The sequence below is a fragment of the Nannospalax galili genome, unplaced genomic scaffold (genome assembly GCF_000622305.1).
Source record: "Nannospalax galili isolate Female #2095 unplaced genomic scaffold, S.galili_v1.0 scaffold45, whole genome shotgun sequence".
In the NCBI taxonomy this organism is placed as follows: domain Eukaryota; kingdom Metazoa; phylum Chordata; class Mammalia; order Rodentia; family Spalacidae; genus Nannospalax; species Nannospalax galili.
In genome coordinates, this window is record NW_008355775.1 from 6,995,480 (window position 1) to 7,020,220 (window position 24,741).

General features: G+C 43.6%; 1 protein-coding gene across 13 annotated transcripts in view; it reads left to right on the plus strand.

The window, feature by feature from the left end:
* Positions 1-24,741, plus strand: part of Lhfpl2 (LHFPL tetraspan subfamily member 2) — a 154,430-nt gene that overhangs the window by 7,725 nt on the left and 121,964 nt on the right. For 10 of the 13 annotated variants that reach the window (XM_029556211.1, XM_029556217.1, XM_029556215.1 and 7 more), the window contains exon 2: positions 3,522-3,597. The exons of the other annotated variants lie outside the window; for them this stretch is intronic. The gene's annotated coding sequence lies outside the window, so the exon portion shown is untranslated. The remainder of the gene's footprint in view (positions 1-3,521; positions 3,598-24,741) is intronic. 13 annotated transcript variants of the gene reach the window in all.

Below are 24,741 nucleotides of genomic sequence, written 5' to 3' on the forward strand. Positions count from 1 at the left end.
AAGATAAAAATCTTGGCCACAAGACTTCCCATTTTTTTGTAAAATTTCAGTTTTCTTAGTTCTGGCGAGTCTGTCCTGAGTGGATAATTGATCTGACCTGATCATCTTTCAAGCCAGCCTGCCCTCTGGGCCTTATGTAGCTTTCAGTGCATTTTGCTCATTGGTCATTGAGGTCCTCTGAGAGGCCTTCACTGATGCTATTCTGCCCAGACTCCCCCTGTCATTCCCCTCAACCCCTTTTAGTAACCCAGGGGACATCAGCCTTTGCAAGCAGCCAGAGGGTAAAGGGCTGGAGTCTGTGCCAAGATACAGAGGAAGTTAATCATACTCGTGACCTCGACCTCATTAACATTGTGCTAGAACCTAGAGACCCAGCATTCCATGGCACTGTTTGACTTTGAATTGTCTCTACTGATTTATGGTCATGGGTCTGTATTCCTGCCTCCTAAGGGAGGGAGATGTTAGAGCCAAATGAGAATGTGACAGACAAGTTGGCCTTCCTGCCTCCTTTTGACTCCCTAACAGTTGGGCCTTGGAGTGTCAGCTAGTCAATGGGCCCTGCTGGTGGTGATTTGGCCGGAAACAAAGCAGGGCTGACAGGCCTGAATTGAAGAACATGTGAGAGAAGAGGGTAGGCAGATGTTCCACAGGTGAAGTAAAACCTCACAGTGGCACTCCCATCCCTTCATGCAGGGCTTCTCAGCATCACCTGGAGTCCTGTTGAAATAGTTTGACTGAGCAGGGCCTGTGGGGTCTGAGATTATGCATCTCTAGCAAGCTTTTTCCAGCACTACTGCTTACCCTGTGGGGCACATATAGAGGAGCAAGGCCTCACTTGAGGCTGGATGGGAATGAGCTGGCAAAGTCAGTGGATCCTATGGCGTCTGGTGTTGGCATGCTCTTAAAGGTGGCCTCTGCTGGGATGAGACGGAAGGCCTTGGTGCTTCCCTACTGCCCTATGTAGCAGGAATTGTCCTGGGGCGGGGGAGGTTGGGGTCTTTGTGTCATAATATGGCTATGGAGATGGGGGTTGGCTTAGTTATAGTTATGTTGATTGCCTTGTTACATGCCTGGTATATTCCATAAGTTTAGATAAAGACGGCTCTAACTTCCTTCAATTAAACCTGCATTTTCCCACACACCCTGTAACTTTGAAGATATGTGCTTACAAAGCTTTTAAAAAATTGCCAATTGTTTCATTTGGAGCTTTATTCTGAAGTGTGCTGGGCGCTCTGCTGGGTGTTGGCTAGGTATTTGCATTCCCAGGCCCTCCCCTGGGGTTCTGACTTATAGTTTTGGATTGGATACTGAGAATCCACACTTTATAAACAAAACTTCTGGAGGTTTTTATGATCAGGCAGAGCCTGTGATGTTGGCCAGGCTCTGGGCCAGCCTTACCTGTTTTTCTCTTGGTAGTGAAGGGCTGTCCCTGCCCCAGTGGATCTGCTTTCCCTTTTCCTCCTGACATGCTTTTGTCCTCACAGAGAGGCCATTATCTTGATTGGTACAGAATCACAGTCCTTTGTCAGCAGTGTTAGAAGTCAGTTCCTTGAAGCCTTTATTTTTAGGAACATTTCTTAGACACTGATTACTAAGTGCTTCCTGGGATAGGGGGTGGGGACATTCTCAGAGATACTGGGCTGTAAGCACTGGGCCTTTGCAGGCCCTCAAAGACCTCTCATTGTTGAGTTAGCCCACCCCCTTCCCTACTTTGGCTCAGACCCTAGAGGTAATGAGCATCAACATCCTAAGTAATGGGTAGACAAAAATGGGCACAGGGGCCCCCACCCTCCATGGACCAGTGGATCCTGGTCTAAATGACTAGGGCTATTAAGGTTGCAGCTTTCCATGGCATCATATCAACACAACCTCTACTTCTACAGATGCAGGATCCATTACAGCTGCACCCTAGAGGCCAAGTCATCATGTGAAGCATCCGAAGTGGGAAATGGTCATTGCCATGGGATTAGGAGGTTTAGCAAGGAGTGTGGGTACCACAGTGATGGGGGCAGGAGAGTCACAGCCATCTGCAGGGAATCAGGATTTTGGCAGCATTACTTGATCTTCCCTGGGCATCCTCACTGTTGCTGTCCCACCTATGGATCTGTGCCATGTAGTGAGGTCTGTCAGCTCTGCTACTCAAGTAATCATGATGGGAGGGGCCCGCCCCGTGGAAGCTGAGTATGTATCCATATCCATTCGCTTCATGATCAGTGTTGATCTGAATGCTGTTATGCTTTGGATCCCATGTCCCTCCTTGTGAAGAAAAGCAAGAAAACAAGGATGTGGGAATTTGCCTGTGCTTTACAGGAACCTGGTTTTTGTCATAGGTGAGAGATGGTAGAAATTCACAAACTGAGACAGCTAGCCTTGGCTCTTCTCAGTCCTGAAGTACTTGGTAGCTGCTGGGCTTTGGTGTCTTTGTAACCATAGGATTTGTTCCACACCCCATAAAAAAAACTTGACCTGCTGATAAAACCAGGTAGAGCCTTCCTGGATGCCCTCATTGTTTATTTCCCAGAGTGCTCAGATTCTGTACCAAGGTGGAAGGGAATGCATGGAGAGGGAGAGATGTTGTATCCACCTTGCTCTAACTGCAAGTTCCCAAAACAACAGGGGTTACTTTGCTTGGGAAGATGAAATCCCTCTACAGTACCACTCCCCATACTGGGCATGAATTGGGCCTCTCCACCCAGTTTGTCTTCAGTCTCAGGAACTGCTCCAAGCCTCCACAAAACCAGCTTTGTGCATTTTCTTTTAAACAGAAATGGGCTTCAAAGGCCCTGAAGAGTGTGAGGTCTTGCTCTCAAAGTCTTTGCTGGTTTATAGACTCGGCCAGCTCTGTTTCCTGTATTTAAGATACTGTCCCAGCTCTCCTAAAATAGCTACAAGGCCTTTCAGCATCTGTAGTACTCCAGTGGGCCCCAGTGCTTTGGTTGTGATTCACTGTTTTAGCGTCCAGAGCATCCCATGTCACCACTGTTCTTCTGCTACATGTTCTTGGCCTGCTTCTAGTTTCCCAGACCCCACTTATCAGGCCTTAGCTTAGCCCTCACGTGTGCTGGAGAGGATCCTGTGAACTTTATCACTTGGTACCTCTGCAAAGGCTCAAGTGTAGGCTTGCATTTCCCTCACCTTTTCTCTTATCTGCTACATTGAGGGTCTTGATTGCTACCTGTTTACATCTCTGTCTTTGTGGTCTATTAGCTCCCTTAGGACAGGGAACTCAACTCATGTTTATTTACATGTCTCTAGTCATAAAGAGTGTATACACTATATTAGAGCCTTAATCATTATAACTGCAGGGAAAGAAATTGAGACATAGGCAGGTCAAGTATCTCATATTGAGCTAAAATCAGGACTCTCGCCTTAGTCTCTTTGATCCAACCCCTTGGCCAGGTGACACTGGCCCTGTTTTCTGCTCTAAGACCAAGAAACCAGAGCCATGGTTTTCAGGTATTTACTAACACCATTAAGACAGGATGCTCCAAGTTAATGGGCATGCTTTTTCTATTTTTCAGGAAAACTGGGAAGCAGACTCTTGAGTTTACAGCTGACTTGTAATTTCTGCATGTCATTAAGAGACATTTCATATAGGTAAGAGTTGGTTCTTGTGTTTGCTCATGCATAGGTAGGTTGTTCCAGAATGAGCAGGTGGGTATCCTGATAGCCATGTCAAGTTCTCATTCACTGGAAAGAAAACCCTCAAATGAAGGGTGGCACATCCTCTTAGACAGTGGAAAATGGTCCTCAGGCCCTGTTGTATTATAAGTTACTTGGTGATGTTTACCTGCTTGGCTGTTATGATTTGAATGTGAAATGTCTCTATCAGGCTCATGTGTTGAACACTTGGTTTTTAACTGGTGGCACTATTTTGGTAAGTTCTGGGAACTTAAGGAGGCAGGGCCTTGCTGGAGGAAGTAAGTCACTGGAGGTGTGTCCTTGAGGGCTAGATTTTGCCCTAGTCCCTTCCTGTATTTTCTTCTCTCTGCTTTCTGTCTTCCATGATGTGTATGACCTTTTCTACCATATGTTCCTGCCACCATGGTGTTCTGCCTCACCATGGGCCCAGAATCAGTGGAGCCAAGGACTGTGGACTGATGTCTCAGAAAGTATGAATCCAAGTAAATCTTCCCTCTCTTAAGTTGAATCTGTCAGATGTTTGGTCACGGCACCAAAACTGTCTACTACACTGGCTTTCTACTGGGCATTGCTAGCCTTCTCATTACTGCCCCTCCATTTGGACCAATGCTTTAGTTTCTTCTTTTAAGATCCAGTCAAAAATATCACATATTAAGTGAGTGATACTAGATAGGCTGAACAGGCTCCAGAGGATGTACTCGCATTGAGGGATATCTGGGCACACAAATTTGACTTGATAGGCCTTAATATATGTGACAAAATGCATTGAAGTCCTGTGGGCGGGCTGGGGGTGTGTGTGCTGGTGGGGGGTTCTAAATTGGATTAAGATATATTGTATGAAATCCACAAAAATTCAATAATTTTTTTTAAAAAAATACCACCTATTATTAATCGAAGTATCTAAAGAAAGACTTATTGGAGTATAGGCTTTTTCCAGCTGTCCAGCAGATAAATCACTGTTATACCCATGTGACCTGATGCCCTTCTTTTTGCTGTCATGTCCCACCAACCGTGATTCCTGACATGGAATATATTTTCAGTAAATGAATAAATGATAGTCTGAGGAAAACTAAAACACAGCCTCCTGCCCCAACCACAAGAAGTAATAATGTGTTTCTAAACCAATTAAATAATTTGTAGAGTGCCTGGTAGATTAATTACTTGGATGTTTGCTCACACTACCCCATGTAATTGAAAACTTACCATAATCTTGTTAAATCAGTAGGAGTTTAGATTCTTACCTCTGTTGAAAAGGATAAGAAGTCAGGATTTTGTACAGCCCTTGAAAAGTGTAAGTGACACCAAGTCATGGAGTAATCTGTGGCTGTGAGCAGCCAGCCCACTTGGCTGCCCTTGGAGAGACAATTGCTGTCAACCAAGACCCTTGAAGCCCCTGTCAGGCCATCCATTGGCATCCAGACCACCACAGACTTGAACATGAATCTAAATGTATAGGCTCTAAGAGACAAACCATAGACTCCCCTATTGGCCACCTAAAAGGAAGTAAAATGTCCCTCAGTGACTCCAATCTTTGTTTTAAACAATAGCTTACTTAGGTTTAGATCATTGTAATAGGAAGTTTTAGGTCAGAGCATTTCAGGTCCCCCATAATTCTCAGTGTGTTACGTACCCTGAGACATACTGGTTGGCTTGGGGTAAGACTGCTCTGTCTTATGGATTGGGAGTAGAGCCTTCCAAGGTGATTGTTCACCCAAATATTCCAGTCTGAATGGGGCCAGGGTCCTTCCAGGTGCTGTGAGTGACTGAATTCACTGAAACTCAGGAATGGTACTTGCTTAAATCTAACCAAAAGGTGTTGCCATGAAGAAGAACACGATCTTGAGGTTTTGCTCTCAGCTTCTTCCTTCTCATTCTGCTCCTGCATTGCTCAGCCTGTGGTCCAGCTTTTCCAGTCGCTTTGCTGGGTGTGTGCTGCACTGAAGCGGAGAAGCAGTTGAGCTGTATGTTTATTTCTGTGCATGCTTTACACTGCCTAGTGGAGCTGCATGGTCAGTGAGTGCCTGCTGTGGCAGAGCAGGCGTGTACCACGGACTCTTCTACTCTACAGTGCCTGAGAGAATTCAGTGAAAGCCGATACAGTGACACAAATTGTCTCCCAGCTTACCTCTTCATGATCTTAGTGTTTCCTAGGGTCTGAGTAGAATGAGGATTTCAGTGTTGTCCAGAAGTTTCTAGTCTCCAGTCAATGTTTGCCTATCATACTTGAAGAATAAACCCAGAAAATGAATTAAAATGATAAGGTACAGAAGTTAAAATATGAGTGAGTTTTGGTCATCTTTGGAATTTGAGGTATTGATAAGTATTTCTGCCTTAGCCTCCCCAAAGAAGCTGTGTACAGGGCATTTGTGGTGTCTGGTTTTACCCTTCCTGGAAAATGGGGAGTTCAATTCAAAATGAGCAGTGAGCATTTGGAGGGGTCTAGCTTGAAGAGGGTCCCTTGTTATTCATGATGATTCTTAGCAGGTTAGGAAATAACCGAAACAACAGGGTGTAGGTCAAGACTGCAAACAACTGGGATCTCTTCCTTACAGGGTTTGCACCCAGGGTACCTGGAGGTACACTCCATACATCACTGGTTGAATCTTGACTCCCTTATGCCACCCTAATTAGAAAGTCCAAGTAGACTTATTGTCCTTAGAATTTCTGAACTCGTCACACATGTTTTGGATGTGTATGTAGTATGTTGCTATTCTTTCATTTGGTGAAAGCTTTCTAAAGATGAGACTGTGAGTACCTCACCACACATTGTAGGTCAGGGTCTGTGTGTTTTTAATATAGCTGTCCTGGTACATTGGCCTTGATTTAAAGACACTGTAGTATGGGCCTCTTGTATTGAGGATAGGCATTTGGGAACAATCAAAGCAACAAGAGTCAGAGGATGTAACAATTAGTCCACTGGTCTTGGCCTGCATAACATATGGGCTCTGATTGACAATTTCTTTTATTGTTGAAATGCCTGGGAATAGTTACCAATACATAAATACATATATACATGTGTATATACATATATACCTAAATTTTCTCCCTCCCCCAACCAGGTCTCATATTTTTTTTTTAAGTATGTATGTATGTATGTATGTATGTATGTATGATGTATGTATTTATTTATGTATTCTGTGTGTGTGTGTGAAACCTGCCTGACTCTTCTGCTGTAGTTCCTTACAGAGGAAGCTGTCTCCCCAATAGCCTTTCAAGTTGCAGGGCTGAGCTGGCTTCCTGATCGACATCTCTGGGAAGCGTCTGCTCTCCTCTATTTCCAGATCACAATCAATGCATAATTTAGGAACCACTTTTCACTTGGATCAGGTAGCTTGTCAGCTGTGATTTTTGGCTGGTTGTCTTACCCACTGTAGGGGTTTTGTTGTTGATTTAAAAGACTTACAGATCCTAGCTTCCAGGAAAAGTTGAATTTCAATGGACTATATTAAGCCTTATGTTTTACAAAGGACTTAGGGTATTGCTTTAATCATTCTCATGACTTCTTTCAGTTAAGAAATGACTCTTCTTGTTCTTTAAGGTCTTTTAAGATTGTGCACCTGAGTTGGAAGGAGGCCCTTAGGATAACTAGTTCATGACTTTTCTCAGGAGGCAGAAGCAGGGCAAGTTGGAGGCAGCCTGGATTACATAGCAAGACTGTCTCAGAAAAAGCCCCTAAAGCCCAAACTAGTAACTTTTCTCTTCTACTGTCTTCAATGAGAAGGAATATATTCCCTATATTTTATTTAGTTCTTTTCCCTGCAGAAAGATCAATTTTCTGTTCAATAGTTTCAGAAACTCTGGGGTTCTCTCAGATGGTTCTTAACTTGAGAATGCCTTGTCCATTTCCAGGAACCCTGATGATGTTTGCCTATCCTTCACTTGGTTTCCTGATGGGCATCTCTGGTGCCCACCCCACTTCTGCATCCGGGTCCACGGACAAGCCCCTTTCCCTTGGTGGCTGAACTCTGAGAAAGAGAACAAACAGTGACTCCCCATGCAGCCAAACTAGTTCTCTTTTTCCTTGTTCCTGGGTTCAAAGTGCACTTTGCATTTTATGGGGACGATTAGTGCTCTCAGGTGCTGGCTGAGTGGGCCTATGCTTTGCTGGTGGACAATTAACCACTCTGACCCTTCTTGCCTTGGTCTTTCTGCCTGAGTTGATGCTAATGCTCTGAGTCAGAAGGGGCTGCTGTGCCCATGAGCAGAACATCAGGCCGGAGTGGGAAAACATTTGATCTTGTTCAAAGGGGTTGTCTCTGAAGCATGAAGATTGAACTGATGGTGACCCCACCCGGGAAGCAGAAGCTCCCTCTGGAGAGGACGAGGTCATCATTACTAATCCCATTGGCCTGTGGGTCTTCAGGGTCTCAGATCTGTGTAAAGGAGAGAGAATTGGGGTTGAAAGCAATAAAGAAGGCCATGAGGGAGAGAAGCAGGGGTCATTTCATCTAATTTTGTGGTTGTTACTGAGGAATAAAAGAGAGAAGATAATTTCATTAGCTGCTTTGAGATCTCTATCATGCAAGATGGCGTTAGGGAGGTAACTGAGCCTACCAGAGAGCTGGGCATCTATACAGCCAGGGAGGCCTTGGGAGCTACAAAATCCTTCAAGGCATCGTGGTTGGGAACATCAGTTGCTCCTGACCTAAGTGAGAGACTGGTGGCTGCAAGTCCTGATGAATAGGAACATGGCACAAGCTGAAAATAAAGAAATCCCCCAGATAAGCAGGCTTCTATAGAGCCAGAATGTCTTTTATCTCTGGGGAAGGCTTATCAGTCAAATCTTGCTGATTTGATTTGTCTACAGCACAATGGTTACCCATCACGGTCCTTTGAGCTGAGCTTTGTTGGAAGTCTTGATCCGTTTGCATGGTGAGGGCTCACCTGAGCAATGAGAGCCCGGTTCTCTGTTTGATGAAGGCCATTCTGTTCACAGTGTGTGTTCTGTTGCTTCTTATAGGTCCTGCTGGGTAGGCAGAGGGTTTTGTGCAAATTTGTAGAAAAAGGAATTACATCTCCAGTCCTCTGTCTTTCAAGGTAGTCCTCTATCATTACTAGATGATAGAAACAGAAGAGGATGAGGAGGATGAGGCTGAGGATAAGGAGGAGGATAAAGAGGAAGAGGAGGAGGAAGGGGGAGGGGGGACGAGGGGGAAGAGGAGGGCCATGTTACAAATTCTTCCAAAAGAAGGAAGAGTAGTGGTGAGCAGACAGTTCTCTCGACCAGCCACCAGCTGGCACCATTCCCTAAGACAGCTTGGTTTCTTCTGGAGGAGATGCAGAGTGACCAAGGGGTACAGAGCATAGGGAGACTAGCTAGGGGTAGCAAGAAGGGCTATCTGGATGACTGACACAGGCCTAATCAAAATGCTGGGTACTTTTCAGAGCCTGTGCCTGTGATCAGAATGGAGAGTGGCCCCCCACTTCATCTAGTTTCTTACTCTCTTGGGTCTGATTGCTTTCTAATCTCAAACATCTTCTCAGCTGTAGTCACTTCTGTTTAATATTTGTGGGCTTGGTTCTGAAAACATGGAAACTTCTTTTGAGATGTGCTAATGAAAACTATGAACCACCTCTAAGTACATTTAATCATAGCTTGGGTTTGTCTAGTTCCTATCAAATCCTATTTCCCCCGTTGATTCAGGAGCTATTCTTCCTCTATGTATGGCAATGGATGATGTAGGCACCTCCTATCTGGTGGACACAGAGTTCTTGGAAACTCCCAGAGGGTAAGACAGTGTCCACATGTTTTCCTGAAATGAAGGGACTGCTGGGCATCAGAGTAGAGAAAGCAGGCCTTCCTTGTTTTATGAATGCTGAGCAAGTGTCATTGCCCTGTAGTCTTTGAAGATGAATGTCTTCTTGCTTTGACCATGTGCTGTTCCTTCCCTTTATGACTGTGCCTAATCATAAGTTGGCTGTAGTGTGTCGTAAGAGCTTTTCTCTTTGGCTGTGTCCAGGAAATTGATGTGCAGTGTCAGAAATGATGTGAGTTGATGAAGGAGAAATAAACAAACCCAGGCAACATGTGAGGCAGGCGTGGGAGCCTTGCTCCTGCTTCTCTGTAGTTCTGATCTCAAGGAACCAGATTTATTCCATGTGGAAGGGTCTTTGTCCCAGGAGGCCTGAGCTGTGCATGCCTGTGACACTTCCAGACCAGGGTCTTGTTCTATTGGATAAACACTGAGATGAAAACATGTAGTTTATGGTTGGCAGAATGGAGATAGATCACATGGCTGATGCCAGAGCTATATGAATATGGAATTAAAATAACATGTATTCAGGGGAAGAGGAACATTCCAGAATGCTGTAGTCCTGTTTTGGCACCAGTGATGAGAATGGTAAATAGGATTGCTGGGAGGGACTTAGAGTTCTTGCACAAGCTCCTTATTTCAACTTAAAGATACCAAATGAGTTGCAGGAGGCTCGTAGGGGCAGCAGCTCTTGCCTGTCTTGCTTGTTCCCCTTATTACCTCTGATCTGTGAGGTGCTTAGTGGACATTTTTTGATGAATAATTACTATAAATTAAGTTGTGACTGCTAATTGGCAATCCAGTGCTCTAAGACATTAGTAGTCCTCAGTCTATAAGAGGTAGTGCTAGTAGGTTGTATATTGTGAGGCACTTTCTTGAGATTATTTACAGATTAGAAAACGGAGACATAATAAGATCAAATTGGTTTCTTTAAGATGGTAGTAAGGTTGAGGGGAAGAAGAGCTTGCTCAGGCTTGGGGACTCTTGGTGAGAGACAGGATTGCCTTAGTGCTGAGTACAAGTCCCTTTACATTGTGTTCTATGGGAGTAGTGCCCATAGGATACAGGTGACAGCTTCATGGCTCAGCCTTCCTCGAGGAGTCAAGAGAATATGTGGCAGATAAGCTTGAAATTGCCCCTTTCCTTGAGTCTTCCTGCTTTTGAGGCCCACTCAGCTCGTTTTCAGAGGGATGTGTAGCTTGCAGTTCATAAGGCCTAGTCCCTGTATAGCAATATGTAAGTGTATGAAATGCTGTAGGGAGACCAGAAGGTCCAGGTGAGGTGGTGGTGGTGGTAGTGGTAGTGGTGGTGGTATGGGTATGTGTGTATGTGTGTGTGTGTGTGTGTGTGTGTGTGTGTGTGTGTGAGCTTTATGTATCTTTCTTGATTGCTTTCCACTTTATTTTTTTAGTATTTTATTTATTATTTTTATTTTATATGTATGCTTATATTACCAGCATGTAGGTAAGTGCACCCGTGTCGTGCAATGCCCGTGGCAGACAGAAGAGGCTGTCGGATCCCCTGGAACTGGAGTTATGGACAGTTGTTAGCTGCCATGTGGGTGCTGGGATTCAAACCTGGGTCTTCTGCAAGAATAGTCAGTGTTCTTAACCACTGAGCCATCTCTCTAGCCCTCCACCTTATTTTTTAAGACAAGGTGTCTCACTGATTTGAGAAGCCCTGAGAATCTGTCTCTACCTCCCCAGTGCTGGGATTATAGGTACATGCTGCCAAGTGCAGCCTTTTATGTGGGTGATGGGGATCTGAACTCAGGTCCTCATGCTTATGTAGCAAGCACTTTACCAACTGAGCCATCCCCTCAGTCCCCCAGCTCTATTTGACTACTGCAGTAAGAAGAGGAGGATTACAGTTTCCATAGGGTGCCTACTGTGTCCAACCCCATTTTGAGAACAGCAACCTTGATGTTGTGGGTTGCCACCAAGGAAACCAGGTCTTGCGGTGACTGTACTTCAGAACCCACAGTGGTAAACCCAGTGTGGTCAGAAGACACACTGCTGCTTTTAGGTTGGTCATTGGAAGTCTGGTTGTTTGTTTTTCTCTTTTGTTTAACTTGCTTAACTCATAAACCAGAAGAGATTTACAATGACAGAGGGAGTTGTAAGATTTAGGATAGTTATGGAAGATTAATTCAAGATTAAAGGTTGACAGAGAGAACTTGTAAAGCTCACAAACTTCTGTTAAATTCATGTTGACCTGAGAGCAGATCCTTATTTGATGCTTGGTGGTTTTCATCTACCCATTCTCCTCCAGCCTTTCTCTCATCTAACTTAAGGATGTGCCCCTGAAAGTTAACCTTTGGGCTTCAGCGCTTGTCTCTGATGGTTGTGGGGAACAATGCTTTTCTCTAGTTTCTTTATTTTGTGTTTGGAATGTTCCCCCCCAAGGCTCATGTGTTAATGGCCTCATCCCAAGGTGCTATTAGGAAGAGGTGGAGCTTTTAGCAGATGGGGCCTAATGAGAGATCTCTAGACATTGGGGATGATGGGAATGGCATACCAGGCCTCTAGTCCCCTGGTATCTCTTCATGTTGACCATGAGGTGGGTAACTTGGTCTATCACATGCTGATGTGCCAAATAAGCAAGGCCAACTGAAAATGCAGTGAAACCTCTAAGACTGAGCCAGAAAACCCTTTGCTCTTTCAGTTGCTTTATCTCAGGCATTTGTTACAGTAACAGAAAGCTGATTCATACAACTCACCATGCTTATATGGGATTTCTGTGGCACCATTGGGGGAGAACACAGTTCTTTCTGGACATTTCTTTCACTGTTCTCTAACTACTGCCAATGCCAACTTTGCATGACCTCTTCTTTCTCTCTAGGACATGTGTAGCAGATGGCCCAGTTCCTAGTGGGTCAGAACTCCACTGCAGTCAAACCCTGGTTGACAACTACAGAAAGCTGGTCAGGTCCTGGCTTCTGCTCTGTGGTACACATCACAGGGCTTGTTGGGATGAAGCTGGCGGCTTGCTGCAGCCAGGATCTGAGCAGGTCTCCACAACAGTGAGAGGAATTCTGTTTTCTGAACTATTAGAGCTTGAACAAGGAAGACAAACTTCAACTTGCTCAGTAACACTCATCCTTTGCTTTAAGTGAAAGTCAGGTCTGGGGAAGTGATTTGATTTTGTGGTACTGGAGTTTGGACTCCTCACAGGACTTGTCATCAACAGTGAGTTGTAGTTGCTTATGAGCTCATCCTGATATGTGGTACTAACTTAATGCTTTGGAAGTGGTTAGTAAATGTTTACTTGATCTCCAAATAGTCTGGGTGCAAAACTAAGCAAGTTAGAAGACAATTAAGAATAGATGCATGTTGGTAAAAATTGCTTTATTTGGAAAATTTACTTTTGTTCATTATGTGTGTTTATGTGTGAAGAAAACATGATTTTTCTTCCTTCTGGGTCCCTGAAAGTACAAACAAAACTGAGGTTGGTGTTCTCAATTTCTCCACATGTGAACCTGAACTTTAACTGAGGATGTGTTATGTTAGAATGCATACCCTTTAGTGGAAATGCATTTTGGCCGTTAATGAAGGCACACACACCTTTTATTTAGTTACTTATTTTATTGCACATGACAGTTTCATGTGCAATTCTCTCCCCACCCCAAGCTCTATGGGAGTCTATAACCACAAAGGAAAAGGTTAATGGAGATTTCTATAATACTGCATATGTTTGCAAAACTAAATGCTGAGGTGTGATGGGATTCTGTATTCAAAGGATTCTAATTCACCATGAAAAATTAATGTTAAAAGATTAGTTTTACATTCTTTTTTTATTAGAAAGGGAAGCAGTAGCCTTCATTAATTGCTGCTCAAATAAAGCGTAAATCACCTAAGTACAGTTTCTACAGAGCAATAGTGAAAGAAAGTTTACTTGTATTTTACAAGAATTTGCTTCTGTTTTTACAAGTCAGAAAAGTCTTTGGTATACCCCATCTTTACTTCCATTTATACTTTCTATGTTTTTTCTAGATGATTTATTCTCTTATGATGTTTTCTCTTTTCCCATAACCAGGGTAAAAATCTCTGATTATCACCCCAGTTCCAGCTCCCTCGTTTGCAAGACAGGAACTTTTGGATCTTCTTGAAAAGACCAAGTTCTTTATCCAGCCACGTGAGGCCCCAAAGGGTCTAAGTCTGTAGTCTTATGTCCTTTCTGGAGCCCACCTGTACCTCACATGCAGCCCAGCTCATCCTGAATCTACAGAGCATATATTTTTTGATAATGCTAATAATCACATAAAGAGGATTAGATTTTGTTTGATGATTATGCAGCCCTTTAAATAGTTTACCAACTAAGAAACATTAGGGAGCCTGTTAGGTTCTTTGGAGGGAGAAAATTCCTGGGAGATCATCTTTCCCTGCCTCATTTTGCCATAGTGACAATAGACTGACCTCCATCTGGGGTCGGGAGACCTAGTCTTGAAAGCAGGCCTGTTCCCTGCTTCCCATTCCCAAACTGTGCCACCTTAGATGAGAGGACTTGGTTTCCTCATCTGTAAGATGTGGCTAATCATGCCTGCTCTGTAGAACCAGCAAGTGGATTAAATGAAGCAGCCTATGTAAGGTACTGCTGCTCTATAGGAAATTGATGCTTTGACTGGTCAGGTCCTTTCTGGAAGTATCTCTCTAACTGTTGCCCTTTTTTCTATGTAAGCTGCCCAGGGCATTTTGGTACATGGTCAAACTGCCCATGTCAGAGCTTGCTGCTGACCAGTGTCTGCTGTCCCAGTGTTTATGCTTGGCTCCAGAGCACACAAATTCTGGAAAGTGGCATTTACCAGGGCCTCCTTTGCCTTTAGGATCAAGGGACATCTGGAGTGTGTATTTTGGTGCGAGTTAAAATTAATGGTCAGATTTATTAGAGAGTATGTGTTTCTTGGGAGTTGCACCTTCCAGGTGAGTACCATTCTTTATGGGCTTACTTCCTGGGATAACATGAAAGTTGGAAAGGGGAGGCACAGCCCCAAACTGGTTAAGAAGTGTTTATGTTTGTTCCTGGAGAACCAACATACCACACACCATTAATGGGCCTGGCCTGCTAATAGTCTTGCATTGCAGCCTGTATCAATCTAGCAATGTAATTTATTTCCCTCAGGGAAATGTGGTTTTATGTGCCATGTATTGGTGTCATTGAAACCTGTTTTAAGAGGAAAATAGCAATTAATATTTGGAAATAGGAAATAGCTTTACAAATTTGTGGTGGAAGAGACCCAATAAAAACGACTATCCTGAGTTCCCCGAAGGTGAATGTGAGAGTTTATAAATGGTGTTTTCTGTCTGGGAGCTTGACAGCTTCTGACTTGTCAGCATTAACCGGAGTATGACTGCCACAAACAGAGCAGTGTGTGTGAAAGTACTTCGGCACAGAAGAAAGTAACCACGTGGACACACAAGTGGGCATCTATGTCTTCTTAAAGATAGGTGGCAGAGGTCTGGATGTGTTTGGTCAGATGAGGCCTTGTCTGTGTCACTGTAGCTATTGTTCCCCTGCTGGGAGATGACAGATGGAAGAGCCCCTGTTACTCTCTAACTCTGGGTTTGCTCATTCCCATGCATAAGCATCTCAGCTCATTGTTTTAAGAGATAAAAGCCTACAACATATGGGAGTCACTAAGTACAGAATCCTTTTAAGTTGGTTTGCTTGTGTGTTTGTATTGCTGATGACACTGAGTTACCTAAATTAGAAGTGATTATGTGTGGGGCTGGAGAAATGGCTCAGTGGTTAAGAGCTCTGGTTGTTCTCACAGAGGACCTGAGTTCAGTTCCCAGCACCCACATGGCAACTAGCAACCATCCAAAACTCCAGTTCCAGGGGAATCCAACACCCTCTTCTGACTTCTGTGGGTACTGCATGACACAGATGCACTTACATACATGCAGGCAATATACTTGTACACATAAAATAAAAATAATAAATAAAATATTGAAAAAAAGAAGTAATTATGTGAAATAGTGGCTTCATGATGTAAATTAGGGTCTTCAGACTTTCATAGGAGCCTCTTTAAAATGAGGTGTTTCTGTGGAGTCACAGCATATGTGCATTTTACTAAGAAATTTGACTGTGTGTACATGGTTCAAAAATAGAGAAATTTCTGGGCATGGTGGTACACACCTTTTATCCCAGGATTCTGGAGGCAGAAGCAGGTGGAGCTCTATGAAATCAAGGCCAGTCTGGTCTACTTAGGGAGTTCCCAGCCAGCTGAGCTACATGGAGACCTTGTCTCAAAAAGACCAAAAAAGGGGCGGGGGGAGAATGGTACAACTCATGTGGTGCCTGCTCAGAGTGCTACCTTGGAGTAGGATTTCCCTGGAACTATGGACATTTGGCAGTAGACGATTATTTGTTGTGGGTACCCTCCTGTGCATTCAGGGTGTGTTTAGCAATATCCCTGGCCTCTACTCACTAGCCAGTGGTAGAACCTCACTCCTCCACTAGGATCATGGAGCATCTGCAGACATTGCCAATGAGTTTGCCCTGGGGCAGGGAGGAGGGCATAGCTGTCCTGGTTGAGAGTCACTGTGCTGGCATGCCAGTGATTCAGAGACTCTTTCACCTCTTGTTCCTTTGATGATCTCCGATTGAGGTCCCCTTTGCTGACTCTCGAGGACAACTCTGAGCTAACTGGATTCAGGCATTAGAGATTCACCCCTCAAGGAAAGCAGGCTCTGTGACATCTCTCCTAGGAACTTGGAAAACCAAAACAGACAATAAATGATTTCTTAGGCTGATTGGGTAGAAGAAATATAAATAATTAGCCAAATACACATTTTTCTTAGAAGGGTACTAATAGCATTCCATGTAAATGTGAAGTTACTGGACTTTTAAGAAACCCCACAAATGGGCATAAGTATCATCCTAAAAAGGGACTTATGCCACCTCAGATTTTTGGGGCCTGTACAGTGGGTTGCCCCAGAACTCAGGGTTTGCTTCAGGAAGGTCAGAATTAACCACACACATCCGAGCTTCTCCTTAATGAGGGCAGGTAGGCTACCTTTAGCAGACTGAGTTCAGGCTATGGGGGTCAGGAGGGTGAGAGAGTGGGTAGGTATCAGGGGTGCCACTGTTCATGCTGATGTCAGTGAGAGGAGTCAGACTGCTGTCAGAACGGCTGCTGGTATGCTGCACGGAGAGCAACAGTTATCTGACAAAGGCTGGGAAGTTCTGCTGTGAAAACTCTGCCTTCCAAGGGGGACTGTGATGATCTCCCATATCCCAAATCCCTATTCCCGTCTTGATTTTTCTTCTTTTCTTTTTCTGTTCCATAGACAGGGGTTAAGGAAGATGAGTATTTGTCTAATGTTCTCAGATGCTGACCATAGAGTAGTTACACTGAAACCTAGGAAAGAGATTTGAATTTGCCGTGGCAGTGGGGGGAACAGGGACCAGAAGAACAGAAGGAGGAATGAAGGGCAGGGAAGGAGAAAGACTGGGATGGCGGGACTCTGGCAAGCACTATTGGTCTTCAGAGCACAAGGGCTATGGGCATTTCCTATCCCAGGAGCTGGCTAGCACCAGCTTTGCAGAGGGGATCCCTCTGCTATGTGGTTGTTGAGGTAAGTGACTTGTGACATCTTTCCGGCATGGTCCCTACCAGATGAGTAAGAACAGAAAGGAGTGCAGGGATGATATTCTTGTCCACCTTGACCTTCTTGGTTATTTCTATTTTTGGAACCAAAAGCCCCTGGTCGTAGATCTATATTTGTTTGTTTGAGAGTAATCTGAGTTCTTTTGATTAGACCAAACAAATATTCTCACCAGCTCCTATCAGGAAGCTAGGTTTGTAGACTGTTGGGCAGGTTATAAATTAATTTGAAATCTTGGGTTTAGAGTTTATGAAAGGACAGATGAAGAATTCTTACCATATATGGATTTGTTTTTTGAAAACTGTTTTCTATTGGTTGCTGGGCTCTGAGGGCTTTACTTTTTGGGGAGGGGGGTTGTGTTAGTCTGATTACCCATTTAATAGTGTGGTTTGACATAGGAAGAATGAAGGAACCGAGTGTCTTCCCTTTCCTCCTCTTTTCTTCATCTTCTTTGGCTTGTAATCAGGGATCTCATGTTTCCTTCCTTCTCTCTTTCCCTCCTTTCCTGCCTCCCTTTCTTCCAGACTGGGCTTTCTGTAGCTCAGGCTCACCTTGAACTCACTATGTGGCTAAGCTTGACCTTGAATATCTGATCTTGCCTGTGCTTCCTAAGTGCCAAGATTATAGGTATGTACCACCATGCCTGCTTATGCAGTGCTGGGGATGGAGCCCAGGGCTTCACGTGTGCTAGGCAAACATTCTACCAACAGAGCTACATCCTTAGCCCGTAATCAGGAATTTCTAGTTTAAAATTTTTTAATATTCTTTTGATTTCCTTTTCGATTTGCTGTAATGGTTGTCAATTAGGGCAGGGCTTTTTCTTGCTCTTCTTCTCCTTCACCCCATGTCCCAGGACTTTTAGATATGGAAGGAGGATTTTTTAGCCCAAAGCCTTCTGGAGACTAGGGGCCACAAACTCGAAAAACCTGGGCACACACTGCTCCTGAAGTGTTCATGTTGCCCCCATGCAGGTGCGATGTCAGACACTTAAGCAACATATGGAGGAAAAAGGCTTGCACTTGATTTACGGACTGTGGAATAGAGCGTTAAAATCCTAGGCTTGGGGGCCAGACTTTTAGGTTGAAGCCAGCTCTAACATTTGCCAGTTGAGAGATCTCTCGGGAGTTCCATAAAATCTCTTTGCTTCCTTCCTGTCATCTGTAAACTGGGGCCTTATTGTACCTTATAGGTTTTACAGAGATCCTAACGGTTGGGGCAGTACTCAGTGTGCTTTCAGTATTCAGTGCTTACCTCTTTTTGGTTAGGCATCATCCTAAAGGATGCCAATGCTTTGTTCTCTCCCCATTCCAAAATTTTTTTTAAATCTTTTTTTCCTCTAAACTACAGTGATGCTCATATTTTCATATTTACAGAGCCAGCATGATGTCATAATTTAAAGTTCAAATGTAACAACATAATTTTACATTTTAATGACATAAGGAAATGGGTAGAGTCTTGCATATCTAATGGAGATGATAGGTTTGTGGCCAAACATTGTGTATTTGCCTGATTTGTCTGTATTCTTTTCTAATTCCAGAGGTGGAACTTAGAAATAGATTCCTTTTCTTTAAAATGGGTAAGCTTTACCCAGAGGCTCCAGTGCTTATTATGTGGGTGAAGGAGGAGCTCTCTTACCATCTCTTCACTTTCCTGAGATCCAAGGGAGACCAGAGTGCTTTAGCCTGAGGAGGTGGGCAAAGCTGCTCTAGATTTGTCTGTGGAACTCTGATTCCTAAGAGACCAGCTGGAAATGGTCTTGATTAGTGTGCAAGTACTCAGGTAGACTAGACCATGCCAGACTGCCCCAGGGCACTGAGGGTGGCAAGCGCAGATTCAAGGCCAGGATTGTGCAGGTTTATGAAGTCTTTTAAAACTTAAAGATACGCCCCCACCATCCACGGACAACAGTTGACATCCAAGTCAAGCATTATTTCTAAGGCCTGTTCCGTAGTACTGTAGAGTACTCTCTAGTGACCTAGGGAAGGGAAGGAAGTGTTATAAAATGGAAATTGCTTAGGTTGTCCTAGACCCCAGGGAGAATGTTGACCAGCACTGTCTTAACAAAGATAAATTAGGGACTGGAGAGAAATGACTCAGTGGGTAAGAGTGCTTACTGCCTTTGCAGAGAATGCAAGTTTGGTTCTCAGCACTCACATTAGGTGCCTCACAACTGCCTGTAACTCCAGCTCTAGGAGATCTGATGCCTCTAGCCTGTAAGAGCACCCCACACAAAGATACACATATACACATAATTAATAATAAAAATAAATCTTAAAAAGGTTAGTTAGAATGTTAGAATAGCAAAAAGCCCCATTAAAAAAAAAAAGAGTACATGAAGTTGTCAGGAAAAAGTGATGGGGCGATATGGGAAGAGCTGGAGGGGAGGGACTGGGTGTGGATTTGATCCAAACACCTTATATGCATGCATGAAATTCTCAATACATTTTTTTAAAATTAAAAAAGATTATTTCTTTATTGCTTCCCACTATCGGCCCAGTAATCAGTTCTTTGATGGAGATATTACCTTCCCTTCCCATTTTGTACATTTTAAATGAGTCATAAGTTAGACAACTTTCCCAAGATTATGTAACCAGTAGGTAGTGGAACTGCATTTTGGCCCTCAAAGCTTATTAGCATCTATTTTATGCTATGCACAGTACGTTCATTAACATATTTCATCTTCCATCTACCCTAATGGGTTCTAGAACCATTCTACAAAAGAACCAATAGAGGCTCTGTGAGTCTAAGTAACTGTGTAAATAAAGCACCTAGCAGATGGTGAAGCAGAGATGTGAAGCCATGGTATGAAAAGGCTGGAAAAGTATCCTTGCCTGGTCTCTTCCAGTTACCCCTAAAGTATGTGGATAATCCTGGACTTATGAACCACGAAAAATAAATGTGTGTTCCAAGTCTGTCATGGCTTTATAGAACCAACTTTATTCATTTCTTACCCAAGCTTTCCAATGGCTTAAGAGAGAAGAAAGTCCACAACGGAAGTAGAAAGCTAGGAAAGGAGGTATGACCTCTGCCTCTCAGGGGTACCTGGGGAAGGGCTTATGGGAATTGGCAGTCTTTGTGCCAGCACGTGCATCATCTTCTGTGCACAGCTTCCTGTCCACCCTGTCCTTTGGTGCTTTGCCAGTCAGGTGTGCATATGGTGGAGTTTACTGGGGAGAGAGGCCAGTCAGTCTCTGTCTTCAGGCTATTAATGGCCATCCCGTGGGCATTGTGAAGGATGGCTCTCGGTTCAACCTTCTATCCTTCGAAGATCATAATCTTCAACTCACTGGGGCTAGCCTTTGGGCTTTTTAAATGCAGGACCATGAGCTGCTGGAACGTGAAGTTGGTGCTTTCAAGACAGCTGTTGACACCAGGCTCTGGGCTATCATTCTTTCCCTGGACCAGTTTCACAGGGGTAATTCTGGGTATTGGGGCAAGGAGAAGCAGCCTTTGTGTGGAGGAAATGTGCCACAGGTAGGTAGTTGACTGCTTGTTAGTTTACTTTTTCAGTCAAATTATTTTTGTTGCTGTTAAAAATTAATTTTAATAATTGTTTTTGGATCATGCTGCTGAATAACTGAGCCAAGTTTTCATGCCCAATGAACTTTTATAGCAAACTCTCCTCTCTTTATGGGGTTATTAGGAGGATGATATTTGTAAAGTACTTTAGCTGCTGACAGGAAGGCTCTGGATAAATAGCAGTCATATTTTCAGAGTTCTGGAGGACTGATTACACAATGGCATTCTGCTTCTGAGAGATGCCAATCACACTCTGCGATTAGTTAGTGATTTGCTTTGGTGGCTAGTCTCCTACTTCTAATGTCTAAAGGCAAATTTATGCAAAAGCTTGGGGTGATGTTTTGTTTCCATAAAATTAATTCAACTAGCTATAAGAAATTCCTTTATCTGTGAGGAAACATGATCGCAGCATTGGAGTTTGAATAGTATGTAATAGATGGTAGGAAATGTACTGTTATGAATGAATAACTAAGTTTGCATTTATTGGTAATAGAATGTCCTAGTCTTTTATTTTTGAGACAAATAATGCATGATCTTGCTTTAAAATTTTATCACATTAATTTTATATTCTTTTTAATATTTTACTTATTATTTTTATTTTATGTGCATTAGTATATTGCCTGCATGTAGGTAGGTGCACCTGTGTCATGCAGTATCCATGGAGATCAGAAAAGGGCTTTGTATCTCCCAGAACATGGCAGTTGTTAGCTGCCATGTGGGTACTAGAAATTGAACCTGGGTCCTCTAAAAGAACAGCTAGTGTTCTTAACTGCTGAGCCATCTCTTCAGCTCTATTTATTTTTATTTGTGTGTATATATGTATGTGGGTGTGTGTGTATCATGGCATACGTGTGGCATTCAGAGAACAACTTGTGGGAGTTGATTCTCTCCTTCTATCATGTGGGTCCTGGGGATTCAACTCAGATCATCAGGCTTGATAGCAAATTCCTTTACCTATTAAGCCATCTTGCTGGTGTAGTCTAGGCTGGCCTTGAACTTATGATCCTCTAGCTTTAGCCTCTTCTGCGTATCTTCCTTGCATAGACCACCATAAATGGCTAGTTATTTATTATAAATTTTTGTCTTTTCTGTTTCCTCTTAGGAGGGAAACGCACACACACACATGCATACACACACATATACACACCATGAAAATAATTGCTTTGTTGCTCCAGAAAGAAATCTCTAGAAAGTCCCATCTTACTTAAGGTTGGTAGTAAGTGAAGCCTGTTGCTGTCCTGACCTGAAAAGCTTATCTGTACCACATATGGGAAATGGAGTTAGGAAGACTCTTCTTTGTGGCCCTGGCATATTCTGAGTTCTGGCAATGGATTTCCAGGGAAGCTTCTAGTTTGAGCTCCAACATGACTGCACAGCAGCTGTCAGGATTGTTAAAAATGTAAACTAGAGTACAAATTAGAATACATTTAATCTTCCAGTCTTTTCCCATCTGTAACCATTCCTGTGCTCATTCTCTCTAGCCTTGAGGCTCTTACTGGAGCTTGGCCACCAAGCTCTTTCTTGCTCTCAGGGTCTTCACAGGTGGCTGTTTCCCTGGCCTGGACTGTTCTTGCTCTCCGTCTCTGGCAGGACATGGGAAGACTTGAGATTACCTGCTTAGGCTCTGGCATGTTGGTTTTTGAGAAGAAAGCCAGGGCCACTCATGAGCCAGGGTCAGATGGTGGTTCAGTCCTCCCAAAACACAGAGTCTGATAATGGACAAAGTTGAGGCCCAGTTCTGTGTTGAAAGCTTTTTCTCTCATCCCCCAGCTTGTATGAATCTTGCCTACTTTGCCCTGTCCTTACAGCCAGGCCACACAGTTCACAGCCCTCTGTTTAAGTGTGTTGACTTGGCCTAGTAGGCTGTCAAGTGTCGGAAGGCAGGGTGGATGTTGTTATCCCTTCCTGAATGAGGTCTGGCATATGTTTGGTTCTAGACTAGTGTCTTAGAAGAATTAATACCTTCTCCATTTGTTTGCTCATGGCAATTAATGAACTCTTCTTCTTTTGCAATTACAAAGTAATGGAGCCCTCCTGAATCAGAGCTGGACCTCTGCTTCTGGCTTCTTGAGATATACTTAGTATCCTGTAAATATGCATGCAGTGTACTTGTCTACTTATGATCTAATTATGTCTTCTCTTTACCATGTGTTAGAATATCAGTATAGTCTCTGCATGTGGCTTAAAATCATATTTTCAACATGTATGAAGAATTATTCAGGAATGCCCAGGAGAAGAAAGCAGAGGGTTGGGGAAGGAGGAAGAGATGGATGGATGGAGGGAGCCAGGGCAGCTTTTCTATTTGCTGCTTGACTAGAGACTGACTTTTTTTTTTTTTTTTTTTGAGATAGGGCCTCCCCGTAGCCCCAGCTGGCCTGAAACTCACTATGTAGACCAGGCTGGCCATGAACTCACAGAGATCCTCCTGTCTCTGCCTCCCAACTGCTGGGATTAAAGGCATGCGCCACCACACTCCACTAGAGACTGACTTTTGAGGCTAGTCTACACCAGAGTATCTATTGATGGGGTGCTATTCCCTGGAGTGCTTTTGTGTTTAGGTTAATAGCCCTCTTGCTTGGTATCTTATTTGTGGATGCTCCCAGTGTAGGGAATATTTGGAGCACCTAAAATGGAAGGCTCTTCCTCCCTATGCCATCTTCTAGTGTAGATACTGTTCTGAATCTACAAAAGACCCATTGCTACTGAGTGGTGTTGTCCCCATGTTTGATAGGTATGAGTACTGGTCTCCAAACTGAGCCTCTCTGAGCTGTCTGCTGGAAATTGGAACAGGCTGGGGCATTCTGGCTTTTCTGTTCTCTCACTTCTTTTCTGTGACATTTCATTCAGCAGCCATTGCTTGCTCAGGGCCCTGTGCTGAGTACAGAGGGCCCAACTGGTATTGCTTGAATAAGGGCCCTGTTGCCATGCCCTGCCCTTAGTGGAGTACCAGAGTGCATGCAAGGATACCTCCTAAACAGGCAGGAAAGAAAGCAGGTACTCACAGGGGTCTAGTGGGTTCAGGTAAGCCTTGCTGGATGTTGTTTCCCTGGGTGGAGGTGTTGGACTAAGGATCAGGGTGCTTCCATTTGGGAGCCTCCAAAGGATGGCCTTTACCTTTCATCTTCTAAAGAAAGGATGGATGACTGTTGATGGGCCAACAGGATAACTGAGAAAGTAAAGGCACTTACTGCTGAAGTCTGGTGACCCAAGGTCACCAGGAACCCACATAAAGGTGGAAGGAGAAAACCAGCCCCACAAAGTTGTCCTCTGACCTCCACATGTGTACTGTGGCACACATGCCTACACACATACACACCATGCCCCCCCCCATAATAAATGATTTTTTTTTAAAGCATGGTGGTTATTCGCTTCATAAAAAATTATTTTTTAAAAGTACAAAAAAGCCGGGCATGGTGGTGCACGCCTTTAATCCCAGCACTTGGGAGGCAGAGGCAGGTGGATCTCTGTGAGTTCAAGGCCAGCCTGGTCTACGTAGTGAGTTCCAGGACAGCTCGGGCTACAGGGAGACCCTGTCTCAAAAAGACCAAAAAAAAAAAAAAAAAAAAAAAAAAAAAAGTACAAAAAAATACATTGGTGACTTTTTCATCAAAATCAAAGGAACTTAGTTTTCTGATTTTTTTTGTGTTAAAAAAAGTGTTTATTCTAGAAAGTTCAAACAATACAGAAAGGTACAAATGCAAACTGTGCCCTTCTAGAGATAATTCCACTTTCTGGAGATAATTATTCACATATTTAATGTACTCACTACCTTATATTCTAGATCGTATCATAGAACAATGTTGTCTTCACAGACTGTGACAGTCTTTCTTATGTCATAAGTTTGGAGGCATCTTATTTTTAATATCTGAAAACTATTCCATTATGTGGATGTGCTGCATTGTATAGCCAATCTTTTATACACAGAATTTTCCCCACTTGTGCAAATCTCCTGTTAAATAACTTTGTACTGTATTTGCCTGATTATCTCATAAAGTAGCTGGATTAAAGCTACTGAGTTGGAGGGGCTACAGGGCTCAGCAGTTAAGAGTGCTTGCTGTTCTTCCAGAGTTTGGTTCCCAGCACCCACACTGGGTAGTTTACAACTGCCTTGAACTCTAATTCCAGGGGATCCATACCCTTTTCTGGTTTCCACAGGTACCTGCATGCATAAGCACATACTAACATGCAGACACACACATGTTAAAAAAAAATCTTTAAAG